Below are 22022 nucleotides of genomic sequence, written 5' to 3'. Positions count from 1 at the left end.
AGCCTCCCTGATAAAATGCTACATCCCCACCTGCACCTGGGAGTCCTTGTTCCTTGGGTTGAGTTGCATGTGCTGCGCGATCCGTGCCGGATCGATCATCCTCAGCCACGTGGTAAGTCACAGCACGTTTGCACATTCACTGGAGGTACCCCATCGTTGTACAGCCTTTGCACACGTCGTGCTTGAATCGACATTGATGGGCCCGAGGATTACCCCCGCAGCACCAACACGCTGCTAATAGATTCACATTTACCCACGATGGCGCACTCTGAGTCATCACAGGTCTTGCAGCCACAGACGTATCAATCCTGCCATATGCAGTTCGGCCTGCTAGCGACATCATTTTATGCACAGTACTTGCCGGTGAGCTTCGATTTTGAGAAGATATCTGTTTGGTGATATCGTCCGTGGCCATGCATGCCTGGGCGATAGCGATGGCCCTGCTCAGGTCTCGGTTTTCAGCAGCCAACAGCTTTCAAAGACTGACCTCGTGGCTGATGCCCAGCACGTAAAAGTCCCACAGCATTTGCCCCAACGCAGCAAGGTCCCGAGAGGTGTCTCAGGTCGGTGACATAATCCGCCAGGTCATGGTCCCCGGAGCGATGGTGCATGTCAAAACGATATCTGTCCATGAGGATACTCTCCTTCGGCTTGAGGTAGTCCAAAACCAGTGTGCACAACTGTGAATATTCCTTCTCCGTTGGTTTTGTCGGTGTGAGCAGATTCTTGATGAGGCTGTATATTTTAGGCCCACAGACGGTGAGGAGAACCACCCTGTGCTTGGCCACGTTAGTGTCTCCTTCCAGCTCGTTGCCCACAAAGTACTGGTCGAGCTGCTCGACGAAGGCTTCCCAATCATCACCCTCTACGGATCTCTCTAATATTCCAACGGCAGCCATGGTTGTTTGAAGGTTCGTATTCTGTTACTCGTCGCCAATTGTTGTGTCGAGAAGAACTCCCCGAGGCTGAGTACTGTGAGCTAAATTTAGTGTGACCTTAGTCTTCTTTATTACAATTCCAGAGTGCCTGAACAACATGGCCCTGCACGTGTGGGCAGGTGACCATTAGGACTCCAACAGTCACGCCCTCTGGTGGCAAGTATTACACAGTTACATAATTCACATAATTGTTATCGTTCAGAAGTTATAATTCCAAAGAATGCCTGAATCATCCGAAAGGAGCCTGGTTTGTAGGGCAAGGCTACATATCAGGAAGGAGTGTAGTTAGATGACAAGGGAAGTGATATTCTGATTATAAGTTAGGAGAATAAAAAGAGTAAATGCTGTTAACACTGAGCAGGTCAGGCAGCATCTGTGGAGAGAGAAACAGAGTTAACGTTTCAGGTTAATGACTTTCCATCAGAAGTTGGGCATTGTGTTAGGTAATACTATTAAAGATTTAAATTGTCACGTAGCAGGGATAAGGAAAATATATAAAATGTGGCATTTGGAACAGATAGTTTAGAATCCGATTAATTTTTGATCAATTTGTACACCGAGCTGGGAACTGTAACGTGTTTGAGTTCTTCGGCGAACATTCGCAAGGTTTGGGTGTAAGTACTGTTGTTAAGTGTATGTTTAATTATTGTCTGTTTAATAACTCTGACATTTAATGTTGCGGACCATATTACTGCACTGCGCGTGTTCCAGCTCTGTTTGAAGCACCGATCCCTTCAATCTGTCGCTTGACTGGGACAGTTGGATTCACCGTATCTTTGTTTGGTGAAATTTCAAAGATTGAAAGCGGCGGACATCAACCTGGTCACCTACTCACTATCCGCTACACGCTGCTCCCGTGAGATGAAGCCCAGTTGCTGTTTCAAGCTTGAATGCAGGTACAAGCAGACCTCATTCATAGAAAGGCAAAGTTCCTGAGATACCTGATTCTTTGCACCGAACTCCTTCGTAAAGAGTTGCAGTTCGTGTGGGTTGATTCGGGCACATCTTTCCCCACACTCCAACACTTCAAACACAACTCAACGGCTGTAAAGCGCTTTGGGGCGTCATGAGTTCCTGAAAGGTGCTGTCGAAATGCAAGTCCTTATTTGCAAAAATTCGATGCAAGTTCAAAATTCGTGGGTAAATTGAGGGCTCGTCCGGGATTTGAACCCGGGACCTCTCGCAAATTTCAAGCAACAACCCCAAAGCGAGAATCATACCCGTAGACCAACGAGCCAACTACTGCACATCTGTGGAGCTCAGGTGTAACCATTATTGAAGCATGTTTAGTGTGTTGCTATTCTTGATTGGAGGAGCACATGGGACGGAATCAGTGAATTTGCTTTTTCGACCTGTCTTCTGAAGCACCGCACAGTCCCACTCCCACAGTCAATGAGCTGTTGGGACGTTACTGTATCCAGGCTGCGGGTGGCCAACAGGCGCCTGGCTGCAATGAGCGATAAAATCTAGCGTTAGACAGAATCCCGGCGTGCTCAGTCGGTAGAACATGAGACGCTTTATTACAAGGTCCTGGGTTTGAGCCCCATGTTGGGCGATTGCATTTCTTTTAATTTTATGTTGCTTTCATGGAAAATCATCATTAATGAACCCACATTCTCCTTTTGCTCAATTAAAGAAATGCTAACTGAAGGATCTCCATAATTGAATCATTTCTTCTCTGCTCTGCAAGTGAACTCTGAAACCATAAACCATTTTACACACTGTGCTTTCGGGGTCTGGGTCAAAATGTTCATTGCTGATAACATCAACAGGAGACTGGGGAAACAGTGAGACTGACTTTAGAGCAAGGGTCTGGTTATTGTGAAACACCAAAGAAAATAGCAATTCTGGAAGAATAACATCGAAACGAAATGTGAGCTGACAACCTGAAAGAAGTGTTATGGCAGAAGGTTAAATGCTGCATCCCTTTCTGCAAAAAATTCCTTTCACAAATATTTCAATGTCCGAAACGGCACAAAGCAAAAATGTTCCTTTCAAAGTCAATAAACACCTGAATTCCCGCACCCCGCGAATCTCCTGAATCAGATGCCTCTAGTTTTGCCGACTCAATCCATGTCCCTTTGCAATGTTGTGCTCCCACCCACACTATGAAATGTGCCTCTAACTTATCGAATCATGGAATGGTTACAGCACGGAAGGCCATTCGGCCAATCGAGCCCGTGCCGACTCTCAGAGAGTCCCACTCCCCCGCCCTTCCCCCGTAGCCCTGCAATTGTTTTTCCTTCAGACACTTATCCAACTCCCGTCTGAAAGATAAGATTGATTCTTCCTCCACCGCCCTTTCAAGCCGTGCATTCCAGATCATAACCACTCGCTGCTAAATGGCCATCTCCTGTTCCTATGTGTAAAGTCTTGGAAACACGAGATCAGTTCCTGCCACACTCACAGCCTTCCTAAATATAGCACCATCATTCTCTTCTCGTAAAACCAGCTCCTGAAGTATCGGCCAGCTGTGTAGGTTAAAGCTCTGGTTATATTCCTGAGATGATTTGAACCACAGCGTTTCTGTAGTGTAGCGGTTATCACGTTCGCCTCACACGCGAAAGGTCCCCGGTTCGAGCCCGGGCAGAAACATTATTTTGGAGACTATTTTTGCCGTGAAATAAATTGAACAAAAGTCGCCCCAGGTTCCTTGTCGCATGAGCACTGAACATTTTAAACAAGGCTCCTAAATGCAGAGTGTATAAAGTCAGATAGGGGAGAAAACACCATCAATGATGCAACATCCTTAAATAATTAAAGTTCAGTGATTGAAGTTTCCACTGTCCCTCAGTAACGATTCTACAAAACAACGCTGTCGGTTAATGAATGGGGAATAAAACAAATAATCTTCACCCATCCCCATCCCCCGACACAGAGTTTAATTCGTTGCATGTCATTCTTTTAAAGATTTTGAATGAAAGAGTTACTTTCTGAATCCGGACTCCCTCTGTGAGCGCCGCACCACTAAACGAGCAGGAAACACATTAAATAGTTGACCACAATTGCTGACATTTCTTAAGCTTTTTTCTTGTGTTTTTTCAGCTATTCGTCCTTTTCAGCTCATGACTGCGGATATTGCTGTGATTAAATCTGAACACAATTAATGTCTCACAGTCCCTGCCTCGGTTAATACCAGCAGATCTAAGCCGCATTTCAAACCCACAAACAACTCATTAGTTATTCGCTCTTCCCAGTTCCAGAGCTCAGAGGGTTATTGTCCATCCCTGTGATGCAAGCTACCTCAGACCCAGGCCAAAGCTCCCCGTACACCGAGCACACGCTGAGGAAAACTCCGGGGGAGAGGATATCCTATTGTGGGGGGCTACAGGATCCTTGGACTCTTAAATAATCTCTTACAGCTCATCTGAAAGCAGCCGGAATGTGCCTGCCTCAGCCGTGAGGTAACACTTGTTTATTTATAAAAAGAGAAGCAACTATCCTCATTCAGCAAATATAAGGCAAGATATCATCAAAAGAGGTTTTTGGAAATTTTAAGTGATGTGTTTAATGCTTCAGTCCTTTTTGTGTTTAATTCCCACCCCCTCTCTGGCTGTGCCTGCACTGAGCTTACGTCTCGGTAAGGTTGTTCTGAACTTACAAAGTGGGAACTTACTCCAGCCGGAGATAGTTTGTAGTAAGTTTTCACTGCCGAATCTTGCAAAAAAGGCTTGAATGGCTGGACACACCCCATTTTGAAAAAAAATAACTTATGTGAAGCCAACCTCAACGAACTCAGTTGAACTGGAGCAAACTAATATCCGAGAATTGCAATTTCTAACATTCTCCAAAGTAAACTAGTTGCTCCAAAAAACTAGGAGCAACTCCACCCGAAAGTTGGGCCCTCAGTTTGGGACAGAAGTTGTTTAAGGTGAGCCAACACATTCCCGATCAGCAACGAGGGAGCTCACTGGTCAGCTCCCCTCTGTTGGGGCTGTTGTACCAGAAGTTTCTGTAAGGCAATAAACGGCAACGCCTCGGCGCCAATTCAACGGTGGGCACTCATGCTGGCGTCCTACGACTATACCATAAGGCACAGACCAGGCACAGACAACTGTTCCGAGGCGCTCATCATGCTACCCCTGGCCACCACGGAAGGGTCTGACGAACAGGACTGTGACATAGTCATGTCAATCAATGCCTTTGAGTCCACAGGTTCGCCCATAACAACTCACCAAATCAGAGCCTGGACGGCCAGCAACCCCACGTTATCCTTAGTAAAAAGATGTGTCCTAACCGGTGACTGGGCAGAGGCTCGTGATGCCTTCCCTGAGGAATTAAAACCCTTTCACAGGAGCATGCATGAGCTATCACTTCAAGCAGACTGCCTGATGTGGGGCAGTCGAGTAGCCATGCCTCTGCGAGGCAGAGAGGCATTTGTCTGGTAGCTCCACCGCGAGCACCCGGGGATTGTTCTCATGAAGGCCATAGCCAGATCCCACGTCTGGTGGCCTGGTATTGTCGCGGACCTGGAGCTCTGCGTCCGAAGGTGCACTATTTGTGCCCAGCTCAGCAATGCCCCCAGGGAGGCTCCACTGAGCCCCTGGCCCTGGCCTACCAAACCGTGGTCGCGGGTGCACGTAGACGATGCGGGCCCAAACATGGGCAAAATGATCCTCGTAGTTGTAGATGCATTTTCAAAGTGGATCGAATACACCATTTTAAACTCGAGCGCAACCTCCACCACTTGGAGAACCACACGTGAAAGGTCCCCGGTTTGAACCCGTGTAGAAACATTATTTTAAGACTACATTTGCTGTGAAATAAATTTAACAAAATTCGCCCCAGGTTCCTTGTCGCATGAGCACTGAAAATTTTAAACCAGTCTCCGAAATACAGAGTGTGTAATGTCAGATAGCGTAGAAAACTTCATCAATAATTCAAGCTCCTTAAATTATTAACAAAAGAACAGAAGAAATAGGAACAGGAGTCGGACATTAGGCCCCTCGATCCTGCTCTGCTCATCAATAAGATCATGGCTGATCTGACCATGGACATTGAGTTTAGGGACTCGGGGACCTGTTCTCTCTCCCCTGAAAAGGTTCACGTTCTACAGTCTAGCCTCTAAAAGGCACTACTCTGTGCACAGTACTTGCCGGGTTCGAGTCCTGAGGATGAGTCATCCGCCTAGAGCCACAGGTCGAGGTCATGAATGATTGGCTCACGGAGATGGCCTTCTGCAGTGTGACTGTGGTATCTGCTGACAGTAGCTTATGAAGAAGGCCCTCGTGGCCGATTCCGATGACAAAGATATCCCGCAGTGCTTCGGTGAGGAGGTCACCAAAATCCCACGGTGCCGAATGCCTCCTGAGGTCTGCAGCATATTTCGTGATCTCCTGGCCTTCGGGCCGTCGGTGTGTATAAAACCGCTGTCTGGCTGTGAGGATGCTCTCTTTGGGCTTGAGTTGTTCTTGGATCAGTGTTACAAGCTCCTCGTACATCTTGGTCATTGTCATCGCTGGTGCCAGCAAGTCCCTGACGAGGCCGTAGACGGTGGGCCCACAACTGGTTAGCAGGATAGCTCTGCACTTATCAGCCAGTGTGACCGTGTTATCACCTGCCAGATAGTTTGCTGTGAAGAAATGGACAAGCCTCTCCACAAATGCTTCCCAATCATCACCATCGGCGAACTGCTGCAACGTACCAAGGTTAGCCATTTTCGTGTGAAGGTCCGTTATCCCGTCGCCAATTGTTATACCTTCAGATGCTCTGATAATGACTCCACGAGACAATGTGTAGTGCTTGAACTGTAGTGACCTTCGTCCTTTATTGATAACCACGGAGTGAGGATCACACCTGATGGCTTGCCTTTTATACCAGGCCAGGCACACCTGAACATGTAAGCTACAAGCCTCCCACTGCAGTTACCTCTGGTGCACAACTTGCAATAGTACAAGCAATAACCATGTAGGACACATGACAGGTGTCACTGTGGATCCGTTTCTCTCACTCAAAGTTAGACACACTACCGTGGGCACCGCGAGTTCTAGGTAGGTAGCCATTGACATTCAGGTTCATATATAAATATATATAACTATATCGACATGTATCATAACTGTTCCCTGGTGGTCAAGGGGTTAAGATCCAGCGCACTAACCTGGTTTCAGTCCTCGATCAATTCATCGCATAAAAATAATTGAGTTCTGTGAGACGGTTAATAATTGCTGTAATCACCATGAATACCAATACTTTCTGTGATAGACCGACCTTACAGACTATCTGGCTTCTCCTGCCCTTTGCCAGGCAAGTGTTCGAGGTATAATTTTGTAATCAGGGTGAGTTCGCTGATTGCGGGCAGATGGTAGGAGACTCTGTGGCCCCATTGTGAGGAAGTTAACACGGTGGTTGGGTGATTGGTGACATTTCTGTAAAGGGCAGCGGAGGAGAAGGATTGAGAACTTTCAGTGTGGGACAGAAGTTGTTTAAGGTGAGCCAACACATTCCCACTCAGCTCCGAGGGAGCTCACTGGTCATTGTTCTTTTGCATATTGTCCTTCCAGAATTAATATTTCCTTTGCTGTGTCGAAATAACCAAACCCTTGCTCCAAGGTCTGTCTCACTGTTTCCCCGGTGTCAGGCAGAGATACGCCTGCTGCCCTCGTTTATTTCATGTGAAAGGACACAATAGTTCAAAATCAACCTGCAGGTGGCAACACACAGCCCTGAATAGTCAGGGCGGCCGAGCGGTGTAAGGTGCTGTGTTCATGTCACTGTTCTCCTCTGGAGATGTGGGTTTATGTCCCATTTAATCATTTTGCGAAACCTATTTGTTTTGTCACCACCAACTCCATAAATGTGCGATTCAACAGTCCACCTGCTCGCTGAACATTTCCGTCTGACCTGGTGCTGAAGTTTGTTCATTCTTCTGTCGACCATCAATGATATATTTTTCTCTGAGCATGTGAGGAACTTTTATCCCGATCTCATTGGGTTTAATTTTGGTAATCTGGTGCTGAAAGTGGAGATGTTTCCGCAGTGTAACGGTTAACACGTTCGCCTCACACGCGAAAGCTCCTCGGGGGGAAGTATTTTCTGGAGCTTTCTCATGCATGTTCAGAGGAGAGTTTGTTCTTCTGTGAAAGGTCAAGAGATCAGAAGAACGGAAGAGTTACGAACAGGAGTCAGGTATTCGGCCCATATTCAAGTTTTCAAGATCTTTCCGCCCGGTTTCAGAACGGGGACCTTTCGTGTGTGAGGCGAATGTGATAACTACTACACTACGGAAACACTGTGGTCGAATCTATCTGAGGATAAAACCACAGCTCTAACCTACACAGCTAGCCGAGAATTCAGGAGCTTGTTTTAAGAGAATAGAATAAGGGTGCTATATTTAGGAAGGCTGTAAGTGCCTTTTCCACGCCTCGGGAACCTTTTCCACGCCTCGGGAACCCACTATCAGCAACGGCAGACATCGATGACGAGTTCCAACACCGCCTCCAGTATGCCAGCACAGCCTTCGATCACCTGAGGAGGAGGGTGTTTGAAGACCAGGTCCTCAAATCTGGCATCAGGCTTATGGTCTACAGGGCGGTGGTGATACCTGCACCGCGGTATGGCTCCGAGATTTGGACTATATACAGCAGACATCTCAAATCACTGGACAAATACCACCAGGGCTGTCTACGCAAGATCCTGCAAATCCCCTGGGAGGACAGACGCACCAACATTAGTGTTCTCACTCAGGCCAACATCACCAGCATTGAAGCACTGACCACACTCGACAAGCTCCGCTGGGCGGGCCACATTGTCCACATGCCCAACATGATACTCCCTAAGCAAGCGCTCTACTCAGAACTCCGACACGGTAAGCGAGCCACAGGTGGCCAAAGGAAACCTTTCGGGCGCACCCTCAAAGCCTCCCTGATAAAATGCTACATCCCCACCTGCACCTGGGAGTCCTTGTTCCTTGGGTTGAGTTGCATGTGCTGCGTGATCCGTGCCGGACCGATCATCCTCAGCCACGTGGTAAGTCACAGCACGTTTGCACATTCACTGGAGGTACACCATCGTTGTACAGCCTTTGCACACGTCGTGCTTGAATCGACATTGATGGGCCCGAGGATTACCCCCGCAGCACCAACACGGTGCTAATAGATTCACATTTACCCACGATGGCGCACTCTGAGTCATCACAGGTCTTGCAGCCACAGACGTATCAATCCTGCCATACGCAGTTCGGCCTGCTAGCGACATCATTTTATGCACAGTACTTGCCGGTGAGCTTCGATTTTGAGAAGATATCTGTTTGGTGATATCGGCCGTGGCCATGCATGCCTGGGAGATCGCGATGGCCCTGCTCAGGTCTCGGTTTTCAGCAGCCAACAGCTTTCAAAGACTGACCTCGTGGCTGATGCCCAGCACGTAAAAGTCCCACAGCATTTGACCCAACGCAGCAAGGTCCCGAGAATTGTCTCAGGTCGGTGACATAATCCGCCAGGTCCTGGTCCCCGGAGCGATGGTGCATGTCAAAACGATATCTGGCCATGAGGATACTCTCCTTCGGCTTGAGGTAGTCCAAAACCAGTGTGCACAACTGTGAATATTCCTTCTCCGTTGGTTTTGTCGGTGTGAGCAGATTCTTGATGAGGCTGTATATTTTAGGCCCACAGACGGTGAGGAAAACCACCCTGTGCTTGGCCACGTTAGTGTCTCCTTCCAGCTCGTTGCCCACAAAGTACTGGTCGAGCTGCTCGACGAAGGCTTCCCAATCATCACCCTCTACGGATCTCTCTAATATTCCAACGGCAGCCATGGTTGTTTGAAGGTTCGTATTCTGTTACTCGTCGCCAATTGTTGTGTCGAGAAGAACACCCCGAGGCTGAGTACTGTGAGCTAAATTTAGTGTGACCTTAGTCTTCTTTATTACAATTCCAGAGTGCCTGAACAACATGGCCCTGCACGTGTCGGCAGGTGACCATTAGGACTCCAACAGTCACGCCCTCTGGTGGCAAGTATTACATAGTTACATAATTCACATAATTGTTATCGTTCAGAAGTTATAATTCCAAAGAATGCCTGAATCATCCGAAAGGAGCCTGGTTTGTAGGGCAAGGCTACATATCAGGAAGGAGTGTAGTTAGATGACAAGGGAAGTGATTTTCTGATTATAAGTTAGGAGAATAAAAAGAGTAAATGCTGTTAACACTGAGCAGGTCAGGCAGCATCTGTGGAGAGAGAAACAGAGTTAACGTTTCAGGTTAATGACCTTCCATCAGAAGTTGGGCATTGTGTTAGGTAATACTATTAAAAATGTAAATTGTCACGTAGCAGGGATAAGGAAAATATATAAAATGTGGCATTTGGAACAGATAGTTTAGAATCCGATTAATTTTTGATCAATTTGTACACCGAGCTGGGAACTGTAACGTGTTTGAGTTCTTCGGCGATCATTCGCAAGGTTTGGGTGTAAGTACTCTTGTTAAGTGTATGTTTAATTATTGTCTGTTTAATAACTCTGACATTTAATGTTGCGGACCATATTACTGCACTGCGCGTGTTCCAGCTCTGTTTGAAGCACCGATCCCTTCAATCTGTCGCTTGACTGGGACAGTTGGATTCACCGTATATTTGTTTGGTGAAATTTCAAAGGTTGAAAGCGGCGGACATCAACCTGGTCACCTACTCACTATCCGCTACACGCTGCTCCAGTGAGATGAAGCCCAGTTGCTGTTTCAAGCTTGAATGCAGGTACAAGCAGACCTCATTCATAGAAAGGCAAAGTCCCTGAGATACCTGATTCTTTGCACCGAACTCCTTCGTAAAGAGTTGCAGTTCGTGTGGGTTGATTCGGGCACATCTTTCCCCACACTCCAACACTTCAAACACAACTCAACGGCTGTAAAGCGCTTTGGGGCGTCATGAGTTCCTGAAAGGTGCTGTCGAAATGCAAGTCCTTCTTTGCAAAAATTCGATGCAAGTTCAAAATTCGTGGTTAAATTGAGGGCTCCTCCGGGATTTGAACCCGGGACCTCTCGCAAATTTCAAGCAACAACCCCAAAAGCGAGAATCATACCCCTAGACCAACGAGCCAACTACTGCACATCTGTGGAGCTCAGGTGTAACCATTATTGAAGCATGTTTAGTGTGTTGCTATTCTTGATTGGAGGAGCACATGGGACGGAATCAGTGAATTTGCTTTTTTGACCTGTCTTCTGAAGCACCGCACAGTCCCACTCCGATAGTCAATGAGCTGTTGGGACGTTACTGTATCCAGGCTGCGGGTGGCCAACAGGCGCCTGGCTGCAATGAGCGATAAAATCTAGCGTTAGACAGAATCCCGGCGTGCTCAGTCGGTAGAACATGAGACGCTTTATTACAAGGTCCTGGGTTTGAGCCCCATGTTGGGCGATTGCATTTCTTTTAATTTTATGTTGCTTTCATGGAAAATCATCATTAATGAACCCACAATCTCCTTTTGCTCAATTAAAGAAATGCTAACTGAAGGATCTCCATAATTGAATCATTTCTTCTCTGCTCTGCAAGTGAACTCTGAAACCATAAACCATTTTACACACTGTGCTTTCGGGGTCTGGGTCAAAATGTTCATTGCTGATAACATCAAGAGGAGACTGGGGAAACAGTGAGACTGACTTTAGAGCAAGGGTCTGGTTATTGTGAAACACCAAAGAAAATAGCAATTCTGGAAGAATAACATCGAAACGAAATGTGAGCTGACACCCTGAAAGAAGTGTTATGGCAGAAGGTTAAATGCTGCATCCCTTTCTGCAAAAAATTCCTTTCACAAATATTTCAATGTCCGAAACGGCACAAAGCAAAAATGTTCCTTTCAAAGTCAATAAACACCTGAATTTCCGCACCCCGCGAATCTCCTGAATCAGATGCCTCTAGTTTTGCCGACTCAATCCATGTCCCTTTGCAATGTTGTGCTCCCACCCACACTATGAAATGTGCCACTAACTTATCGAATCATGGAATGGTTACAGCACGGAAGGCCATTCGGCCATACGAGCCCGTGCCGACTTTCAGAGAGTCCCACTCCCCCGCCCTTCCCCCGTAGCCCTGCAATTGTTTTTCCTTCAGACACTTATCCAACTCCCGTCTGAAAGATAAGATTGATTCTTCCTCCACCGCCCTTTCAAGCTGTGCATTCCAGATCTTAGCCACTCGCTGCTAAATGGCCATCTCCTGTTCCTATGTGTAAAGTCTTGGAAACACGAGATCAGTTCCTGCCACACTCACAGCCTTCCTAAATATAGCACCATCATTCTCTTCTCGTAAAACCAGCTCCTGAAGTATTGGCCAGCTGTGTAGGTTAAAGCTCTGGTTATATTCCTGAGATGATTTGAACCGCAGCGTTTCTGTAGTGTAGCGGTTATCACGTTCGCCTCACACGCGAAAGGTCCCCGGTTCGAGCCCGGGCAGAAACATTATTTTGGAGACTATTTTTGCCATGAAATAAATTGAACAAAAGTCGCCCCAGGTTCCTTGTCGCATGAGCACTGAACATTTTAAACAAGGCTCCTAAATGCAGAGTGTATAAAGTCAGATAGGGGAGAAAACACCATCAATGATGCAAAATCCTTAAATAATTAAAGTTCAGTGATTGAAGTTTCCACTGTCCCTCAGTAACGATTCTACAAAACAACGCTGTCGGTTAATGAATGGGGAATAAAACAAATAATCTTCACCCATCCCCATCCCCCGACACAGAGTTTAATTCGTTGCATGTCATTCTTTTAAAGATTTTGAATGAAAGAGTTACTTTCTGAATCCGGACTCCCTCTGTGAGCGCCGCACCACTAAACGAGCAGGAAACAGATTAAATAGTTGACCACAATTGCTGACATTTCTTAAGCTTTTTTCTTGTGTTTTTTCAGCTATTCGTCCTTTTCAGCTCATGACTGCGGATATTGCTGTGATTAAATCTGAACACAATGCAATGTCTCACAGTCCCTGCCTCGGTTAATACCAGCAGATCTAAGCCGCATTTCAAACCCACAAACAACTCATTAGTTATTCGCTCTTCCCAGTTCCAGAGCTCAGAGGTTTATTGTCCATCGCTGTGATGCAAGCTACCTCAGACCCAGGCCAAAGCTCCCCGTACACCGAGCACACGCTGAGGAAAACTCCGGGGGAGAGGATATCCTATTGTGGGGGCTACAGGATCCTCGGACTCTTAAATAATCTCTAACAGCTCATCAGAAAGCAGCCGGAATGTGCCTGCCTCAGCCGTGAGGTAACACTTGTTTATTTATAAAAAGAGAAGCAACTATCCTCATTCAGCAAATATAAGGCAAGATATCATCAAAAGAGGTTTTTGGACATTTTAAGTGATGTGTTTAATGCTTCAGTCCTTTTTGTGTTTAATTCCCACCCCCTCTCTGGCTGTGCCTGCACTGAGCTTACCTCTACGTAAGGTTGTTCTGAACTTACAAAAGTGGGAACTTACTCCAGCCGGAGTTAGTTTGTAGTAGGTTTGCACTGCCGAATCTTGCAAAAAAGGCTTGAGTGGCTGGACACACCCCCTTTTGAAAAAAAATACCTTACCTGAAGCCAACCACAACGAACTCAGTTGAACTGGAGCAAACTAATATCCGAGAATTGCAATTTCTAACATTCTAAAAAGTAAACTAGTTGCTCCAAAAAACTAGGAGCAACTCCACCCTAAAGTTGGGCCCTCAGTGTGGGACAGAAGTTGTTTAAGGTGAGCCAACACATTCCCGATCAGCAACGAGGGAGCTCACTGGTCAGCTCCCCTCTGTTGGGGCTGTTGTACCAGAAGTTTCTGTAAGGCAATAAACGGCAACGCCTCGGCGCCAATTCAACGGTTGGCACTCATGCTGGCGTCCTACGACTATACCATAAGGCACAGACCAGGCACAGACAACTGTTCCGACGCCCTAAGCATGCTACCCCTGGCCACCACGGAAGGGTCTGACGAACAGGACTGTGAGATAGTCATGGCAATCAATGCCTTTGAGTCCACAGGTTCGCCCATAACAACTCACCAAATCAGAGCCTGGACGGCCAGCAACCCCACGTTATCCTTAGTAAAAAGATGTGTCCTAACCGGTGACTGGGCAGAGGCTCGTGATGCCTGCCCTGAGGAATTAAAACCCTTTCACAGGAGCATGCATGAGCTATCACTTCAAGCTGACTGCCTGATGTGGGGCAGTCTAGTAGTCATGCCTCAGCGAGGCAGAGAGGCATTTGTCTGGTAGCTCCACCGCGAGCACCCGGGGATTGTTCTCATGAAGGCAATAGCCAGATCCCACGTCTGGTGGCCTGGTATTGACGCGGACCTGGAGCTCTGCGTCCGAAGGTGCACTATTTGTGCCCAGCTCAGCAATGCCCCCAGGGAGGCTCCACTGAGCCCCTGGCCCTGGCCTCCCAAACCGTGGTCGCGGGTGAACGTAGACTATGCGGGCCCATTCATGGGCAAAATGATCCTCGTAGTTGTAGATGCATTTTCAAAGTGGATCGAATGCACCATTTTAAACTCGAGCACAACCTCCACCACTTGGAGAACCACACGTGAAAGGTCCCCGGTTTGAACCCGTGTAGAAACATTATTTTAAGACTACATTTGCTGTGAAATAAATTGAACAAAATTCGCCCCAGGTTCCTTGTCGCATGAGCACTGAAAATTTTAAACCAGTCTCCGAAATACAGAGTGTGTAATGTCAGATAGCTTAGAAAACTTCATCAATAATTCAAGCTCCTTAAATGATTAACAAAAGAACAGAAGAAATAGGAACAGGAGTCGGACATTCGGCCCCTCGATCCTGCTCTGCCATTCAATAAGATCATGGCTGATCTGACCATGGACATTGAGTTTAGGGACTCGGGGACCTGTTCTCTCTCCCCTGAGAAGGTTCACGTTCTACAGTCCAGCCTCTAAAAGGCACCACTCTGTGCACAGTACTTGCCGGGTTTGAGTCCTGAGGATGAGTCATCCGCCTGGAGCCACAGGTCGAGGTCATGAATGCTTGGCTCACGGAGATGGCCTTCTGCAGTGTGACTGTGGTATCTGCTGACAGTAGCTTATGAAGAAGGCCCTCGTGGCCGATTCCGATGACAAAGATATCCCGCAGTGCTTCGGTGAGGTGGTCACCAACATTCCACGGTGCCGAATGCCTCCTGAGGTCTGCAGCATATTTCGTGATCTCCTGGCCTTCGGGCCGTCGGTGTGTATAAAACCGCTGTCTGGCTGTGAGGATGCTCTCTTTGGGCTTGAGTTGTTCTTGGATCAGTGTTACAAGCTCCTCGTACATCTTGGTCATTGTCTTCGCTGGTGCCCGCAAGTCCCTAACGAGGCCGTAGACGGTGGGCCCACAACTGGTTAGCAGGATAGCTCTGCACTTATCAGCCAGTGTGACCGTGTTGTCACCTGCCAGATAGTTTGCTATGAAGAAATGGACAAGCCTCTCCACAAAGGCTTCCCAATCATCACCATCGGCGAACTGCTGCAACGTACCAAGGTTAGCCATTTTCGTGTGAAGGTCCGTAATCGCGTCGCCAATTGTTATACCTTCAGATGCTCTGATAATGACTCCACGAGACAATGTGTAGTGCTTGAACTGTAGTGACCTTCGTCCTTTATTGATAACCACAGAGTGAGGATCACACCTGATGGCTTGCCTTTTATACCAGGCACACCTGAACATGTAAGCTACAAGCCTCCCACTGCAGTTCCTCTGGTGCATAACTTGCAATAGTACAAGCAATAACCATGTAGGACATATGACAGGTGTCACTGTGGAACCGTTTCTCTCACTCAAAGTTAGACACACTACCGTGGGCACCGCGAGTTCTAGGTAGGTAGCCATTGACATTCAGGTTCATATATAAATATATATAACTATATCGACATGTATCATAACTGTTACCTGGTGGTCAAGGGTTTAAGATCCAGCGCACTAACCTGGTTTCAGTCCTCGATCAATTCATCGCATAAAAATAATTGAGTTCTGTGAGACGGTTAATAATTGCTGTAATCACCATGAATACCAATACTTTCTGTGATAGACCGACCTCACAGACTATCTGGCTTCTCCTGCCCTTTGCCAGGCACGTGTTCGAGGTATAATTTTGTAAACTGGGTGAGTTCGCTGATCGCGGGGAGATGGTAGGAGCCTCTGTGGCCCCATTGTGAGGAAGTGAACACGGTGGCTGGGTGATTGGTGACATTTCTGTAAAGGCCAGCGGAGGAGAAGGATTGAGAACTTTCAGTGTGGGACAGAAGTTGTTTAAGGTGAGCGAACACATTCCCAGTCAGCACAGAGGGTGCTCACTGGTCATTGTTCTTTTGGATATTGTTCTTCCAGAATTAATATTTCCTTTGCTGTGTCGAAATAACCAAACCCTTGCTCCAAGGTCTGTCTCACTGTTTCACCGGTGTCAGGCAGAGATACGCCTGATGCCCTCGTTTATTTCATGTGAGAGGACACAAAAGTACAAAATCAACCTGCAGGTGGCCACACACAGCACTGAATAGTCAGGATGGCCGAGCGGTGTAAGGTGCTGTATTCACGTTACTGTTCTCCTCTGGAGATGTGGGTTCATGTCCCATTTAATCATTAAGCGAAACAAATTTGTTTTGTCACCACCAACTTCTTAAAAGTGCGATTCAGCAGTCCACCTGCTCGCTGAACATTTCCGTCTGACCTGGTGCTGAAGTTTGTTCATTCTTCTGTCGACCATCAATGATATATTTTGTTCTGAGCATGTGAGGAACTTTTATCCCGATCTCATTGGGTTTAATTTTGGTAATCTGGTGCTGAAAGTGGAGATGTTTCCGCAGTGGAATGGTTAACACGTTCGCCTCACACGCGAAAGCAGCTCGGGGGGAAATATTTTCTGGAGCTTTCTCATGCATGTTCAGAGGAGAGTTTGTTCTTCTGTGAAAGGTCAAGAGATCAGAAGAACGTAAGAGTTAGGAACAGGAGTCAGGTATTCGGCCCATATTCAAGTTTTCAAGATCTTTCCGCTCGGTTTCGGACCGGGAACCTTTCGTGTGTGAGGCGAATGTGATAACGACTACACTACGGAAACACTGTGGTCGAATCTATCTGAGGATAAAACCACAGCTCTAACCTGCACAGCTAGCCGAGAATTCAGGAGCTTGTTTTAAGAGAATAGAATAAGGGTGCTATATTTAGGAAGACTGTAAGTGCCTTTTCCACGCCTCGGGAAACTACTATCAGCAATGGCAGACATCGATGACGAGGTCCAACACCGCCTCCAGTGTGCCAGCACAGCCTTCGATCACCTGAGGAGGAGAGTGTTTGAAGACCAGGACCTCAAATCTGCCATCAGGTTTATGGTCTACAAGGCGGTGGTGATACCTGCACCGCGGTATGGCTCCGAGACATGGACTATATACAGCAGACATCTCAAATCACTGGACAAATACCACCAGGGCTGTCTACGCAAGATCCTGCAAATCCCCTGGGAGGACAGACGCACCAACATGAGTGTTCTTGCTCAGGCCAACATCACCAGCATTGAAGCACTGACCACACTCGACAAGCTCCGCTGGGCGGGCCACATTGTCCACATGCCCAACATGAGACTCCCTAAGCAAGTGCTCTACTCAGAACTCCGACACGGTAAGCGAGCCACAGGTGGCCAAAGGAAACGTTTCGGGCACACCCTCACGCCTCCCTGATAGAATTCTACATCCCCACTTGCACTCCTTGCTCCTTGGGTTCAGTTGCCGGATCGATCATCCTCAGCCACTTGGTATGTCACAGCACGTTTGCACATTCACTGGAGTTACCCCATCGTTGTGCAGCCTTTGCACACGTAGTGCTTGAATCGACATTGATGGGCCCGAGGATTACCCCCGCAGCACCAACACGGTGCTAATAGATTCACATTTACCCCCGATGGCGCACTCTGAGTCATCACAGGTCTTGCACCCACAGACGTATCGACCCTCCCATATGCAGTTCAGCCGGCTAGCGACATCATTTTATGCACAGTACTTGCCGGTGAGCTTCGATGTTGAGAAGATATCTGTTTGGTGTTATCGTCCGTGGCCATGCATGCCTGGGCAATCGCGATGGCCCTGCTCAGGTCTCGGTTTTCAGCAGCCAACAGCTTTCAAAGAATGACCTCGTGGATGATGCCCAGCACGTAAAAGTCCCACAGCATTTGCCCCAACGCAGCTCCAAAATAGCAAGGTCCCGCGAAGTGTCTCAGGTAGGTGACATAATCCGCCAGGTCCTGGTCCGCAGAGCGATGGTGCGTGTAAAAACGATATCTGGCCATGAGGATACTCTCCTTCGGCTTGAGCTAGTCCCAAACCAGTGTGCACAACTCTGAATATTCCTTCTCCGTTGGTTTTGTCGGTGTGAGCAGAATCTTGATGAGGCTGTATATTTTAGTCCCACAGACGGTGAGGAGAACCACCCTTTGCTTGGCCACGTTAGTGTCTCCTTCCAGCTCGTTGGCCACAAAGTACAGGTCGAGATGCTCGACGAAGGCTTCCCAATCATCACCCTCTACGGATCTCTCTAATATTCCAACGGCAGCCATGGTTGTGTGAAGGTTCGTGTTCTGTTACTCGTCGCCAATTGTTGTGTAGAAAAAAACTCCCCGAGGCTGAGTACTGTGAGCTAAACTTAGTGTGACCTTAGTCTTCTTTATTACAACTCCAGAGTGCCTGAACAACATGGCAGCCGACCTTTTATACTGACCCTGCAGGTGTGAGCAGGTGACCATTAGGACTCCAACAGTCGCGCACTCTGGTGGCAAGTATTACATAGTTACATAATTCACAGAATTGTTATCGTGCAGAAGTTATAATTCCAATGAATGCCTGAATCATCCGAAAGGAGCCTGGTTTGGAGGACAAGGCTACATATCAGGAAGGAGTGTAGTTAGATGACAAGGGAAGTGATTTTCTGATTATAAGTTAGGAGAATAAAAAGAGTAAATGCTGGCAACACTGAGCAGGTCAGGCAGCATCTGTGGAGAGAGAAACAGAGTTAACGTTTCAGGTTAATGAACTTCCATCAGAAGTTGGGCACTTGTGTTCGGTAATACTATTAAAAATTTAAATTGCCACGTCGCAGGGGTAAGGAAAAGTTATAAAATGTGGTATTTGGAACAGATAGTTTAGAATCCGATTAATTTTTGATCAATCTGTACACCGAGCTGGGAACTGTAACGTGTTTGAGTTCTTCGGCGAACATTCGCAAGGTTTGGGTGTAAGTACTGTTGTTAAGTGTATGTTTAATTATTGTCTGTTTAATAACTCTGACATTTAATGTTGCGGACCATATTACTGCACTGCGCGTGTTCCAGCTCTGTTTGGAGCACCGATCCCTTCAATCTGTCGCTTGACAGGGACAGTTGGATTCACCGTATCTTTGTTTGGTGAAATTTCAAAGATTGAAAGCGGCGAACATCAACCTGGTCACCTACTCACTATCCGCTACACGCTGCTCCAGTGAGATGAAGCCCAGTTGCTGTTTCAAGCTTGAATGCAGGTACAAGCAGAACTCATTCATAGAAAGGCAAAGTCCCTGAGATACCTGATTCTTTGCACCGAACTCCTTCGCAAAGAGTTGCAGTTCGTGTGGGTTGATTCGGGCACATCTTTCCCCACACTCCAACACTTCAAACATAACTCAACGGCTGGAAAGCGCTTTGGGGCGTCATGAGTTCCTGAAAGGTGCTGTCGAAATGCAAGTCTTTCTTTGCAAAAATTCGATGAAGTTCAAAATTCGTGGGTAAATTGAGGGCTCGTCCGGGATTTGAACCCGGGACCTCTCGCAAATTTCAAGTAACAACCCCAAAGCGAGAATCATACACCTAGACCAACGAGCCAACTACTGCACAATTGTGGAGCTCAGGTGTAACCATTATTGAAGCATGTTTAGTGTGTTGCTTTTCTTGATCGGTGGAGCACATGGGACGGAATCAGTGAATTTGCTTTTTCGACCTGTCTTCTGAAGCACCGCACAGTCCCACTCCGACTGCCAATGAGCTGTTGGGACGTTACTGTATCCAGGCTGCGGGTGGCCAACAGGCGCCTGGCTGCAATGAGCGATAAAATCTAGCGTTAGCCAGAAGCCCGGCGTGCTCAGTCGGTAGAACATGAGACTTTTAATTACAAGGTCCTGGGTTTAAGCCCCATGTTGGGCGATTGCATTTCTTTTAATTTTATGTTGCTTTCATGGAAAATCATCATTAATTAACCCACAATCTTCTTTTGCACAATAAAGAAATGCTAACTGAAGGAACTCCATAATTGAATCATTTCTTCTCTGCTCTGCAAGTGAATTCTGAAACCATAAATCATTTTACAAACTGTGCTTTCGGGGTCTGGGTCAAAATGTTCATTGCTGATAACATCAACAGGAGACTGGGGAAACAGTGAGACTGACTTTTGAGCAAGGTGCCGGTTATTGTGAAACACCAAAGGAAATAGCAATTCTGGAAGAATAACATCGAAACGAAATGTGAGCTGACATCCTGAAAGAAGTGTTAAGGCAGATGGTTAAATGCTGCATCCCTTTCTGCAAAAAATTCATTTCACAAATGTTTCAATGTCCGAAACGGCACAAAGCAAAAATGTTCCTTTCAAAGTCAATAAACACCTGAATTTCCGCACCCCACGAATCTCCTGAATCAGATGCCTCTAGTTTTGCCGACTCAATCCATGTCCCTTTGCAATGTTGTGCTCCCACCCACACTATGAAATGTTCCACTAACTTATCGAATCATGGAATGGTTACAGCACGGAAGGCCATTCGGCTAATCGAGCCCGTGCCGACTCTCAGAGAGTCCCACTCCCCCGCCCTTCCCCCGTAGCCCTGCAATTGTTTTTCCTTCAGACACTTATACAACTCCCGTCTGAAAGACAAGGTTGAGTCTTCCTCCACCGCCCTTTCAAGCCGTGCATTCCAGATCCTAACCACGCGCTGCTAAATGGCCATCTCCTGTTCCTATGTGTAAAGACTGGGAAACACGAGATCAATTCCTGCCACACTCACAGCCTTCCTAAATATAGCAGCGTCATTCTATTCTCGTAAAGCAAGCTCCTGAAGTATCGGCCAGCTGTGTAGGTTAAAGCTCTGGTTATATTCCTGAGATTACCTGAACCATAGCGTTTCTGTAGTGTAGCGGTTATCATGTTCGCCTCACACGCGAAAGGTCCCCGGTTCGATCCCGGGCAGAAACATTATTTTGGAGACTATTTTTGCTGTGAAATAAATTGAACAAAAGTCGCCCCAGTTTCTTGTCACATGAGCACTGAACATTTTAAACCAGTCTCCTAAATGCAGAGTGTGTAAAGTCAGATAAGGGAGAAAACTTCATCAATGATTCAAAATCCTCGAATGATTAAATTTCATTTATTGAAGTTTCCACTGACCCTCAGTAACAATTCTACAAAACAACGCTGTCGGTTAATGAATGGGGAATAAAACAAATAATCTTCACCCATCCCAATCCCCCGACACACAGTTTAATTCGTTGCATGTCATTATTTTAAAGATTTTGAATGAAAGAGTTACTTTCTGAATCCGGGCTCCCTCGGTGAGCGCCGCACCACTGAACCAGCAGGAAACACATTAAAGAGTTTACCACAATTGCTGACATTTCTTCAGCTTTTGTCTTGTGTTTTTTCAGCTCTTCGTCCGTTTCAGCTCCTGACTGCGGATATTGCTGTGATTAAACCTGAACACAATGCAATGTCTCATAGCCCCTGCCTCGGTTAATACCAGCAGATCTAAGCCGCATTTCAAACCCACAAAAAAATCATTAGTTTTTGCTCTTCCCAGGACCAGAGCTCAGAGGGTTATTGTCCATCCCTGGGATGCAAGCTACCTCGGACCCGGGCCAAAGCTCCCCGTACACCGAGCACAAGCTGAGGAAAACCCCGGGGGAGAGGATATCCTGGTGTGGGGGGCTACAGGGCCGTCGTACCCTTAAATAATCCCTCACTGCTCATCTGAAAGCAGCCGGAATGTGCCAGCCTCAGCGGTGAGGTTACACATGTTTATTTATAAAAAGAGAAGCAACTATCCTCATTCAGCAGATATAAGGCAAGATCTCATCAAAAGAGGTTTTTGGACATTTTAAGTGATGTGTTTAATGCTTCAGTCATTT

At 47.0% G+C, this 22022-nt stretch overlaps 4 non-coding genes across 4 annotated transcripts; 3 read left to right on the top strand and 1 right to left on the bottom strand.

Moving 5' to 3' along the window:
* The first annotated feature begins 3460 nt into the window (after positions 1-3460).
* Positions 3461-3533, top strand: trnav-cac (transfer RNA valine (anticodon CAC)). The gene has a single exon. It is a non-coding gene; the product is annotated as a tRNA-Val (tRNA).
* Positions 3534-10878: 7345 nt separating this feature from the next.
* On the bottom strand, positions 10879-10967 carry trnaq-uug (transfer RNA glutamine (anticodon UUG)). Its single transcript is given in 2 exon segments — positions 10879-10914; positions 10932-10967. It is a non-coding gene; the product is annotated as a tRNA-Gln (tRNA).
* Positions 10968-12252: 1285 nt separating this feature from the next.
* trnav-cac (transfer RNA valine (anticodon CAC)) lies at positions 12253-12325 on the top strand. The gene has a single exon. It is a non-coding gene; the product is annotated as a tRNA-Val (tRNA).
* Positions 12326-21020: 8695 nt separating this feature from the next.
* Positions 21021-21093, top strand: trnav-cac (transfer RNA valine (anticodon CAC)). The gene has a single exon. It is a non-coding gene; the product is annotated as a tRNA-Val (tRNA).
* Positions 21094-22022: the final 929 nt, after the last annotated feature.

Source organism: Pristiophorus japonicus, unplaced genomic scaffold (genome assembly GCF_044704955.1).
Source record: "Pristiophorus japonicus isolate sPriJap1 unplaced genomic scaffold, sPriJap1.hap1 HAP1_SCAFFOLD_29, whole genome shotgun sequence".
NCBI classification, from domain to species: Eukaryota; Metazoa; Chordata; class Chondrichthyes; family Pristiophoridae; genus Pristiophorus; species Pristiophorus japonicus.
Note: the sequence above shows the minus strand (reverse complement) of the source record. Positions and strands in the feature narration are given on the sequence as shown.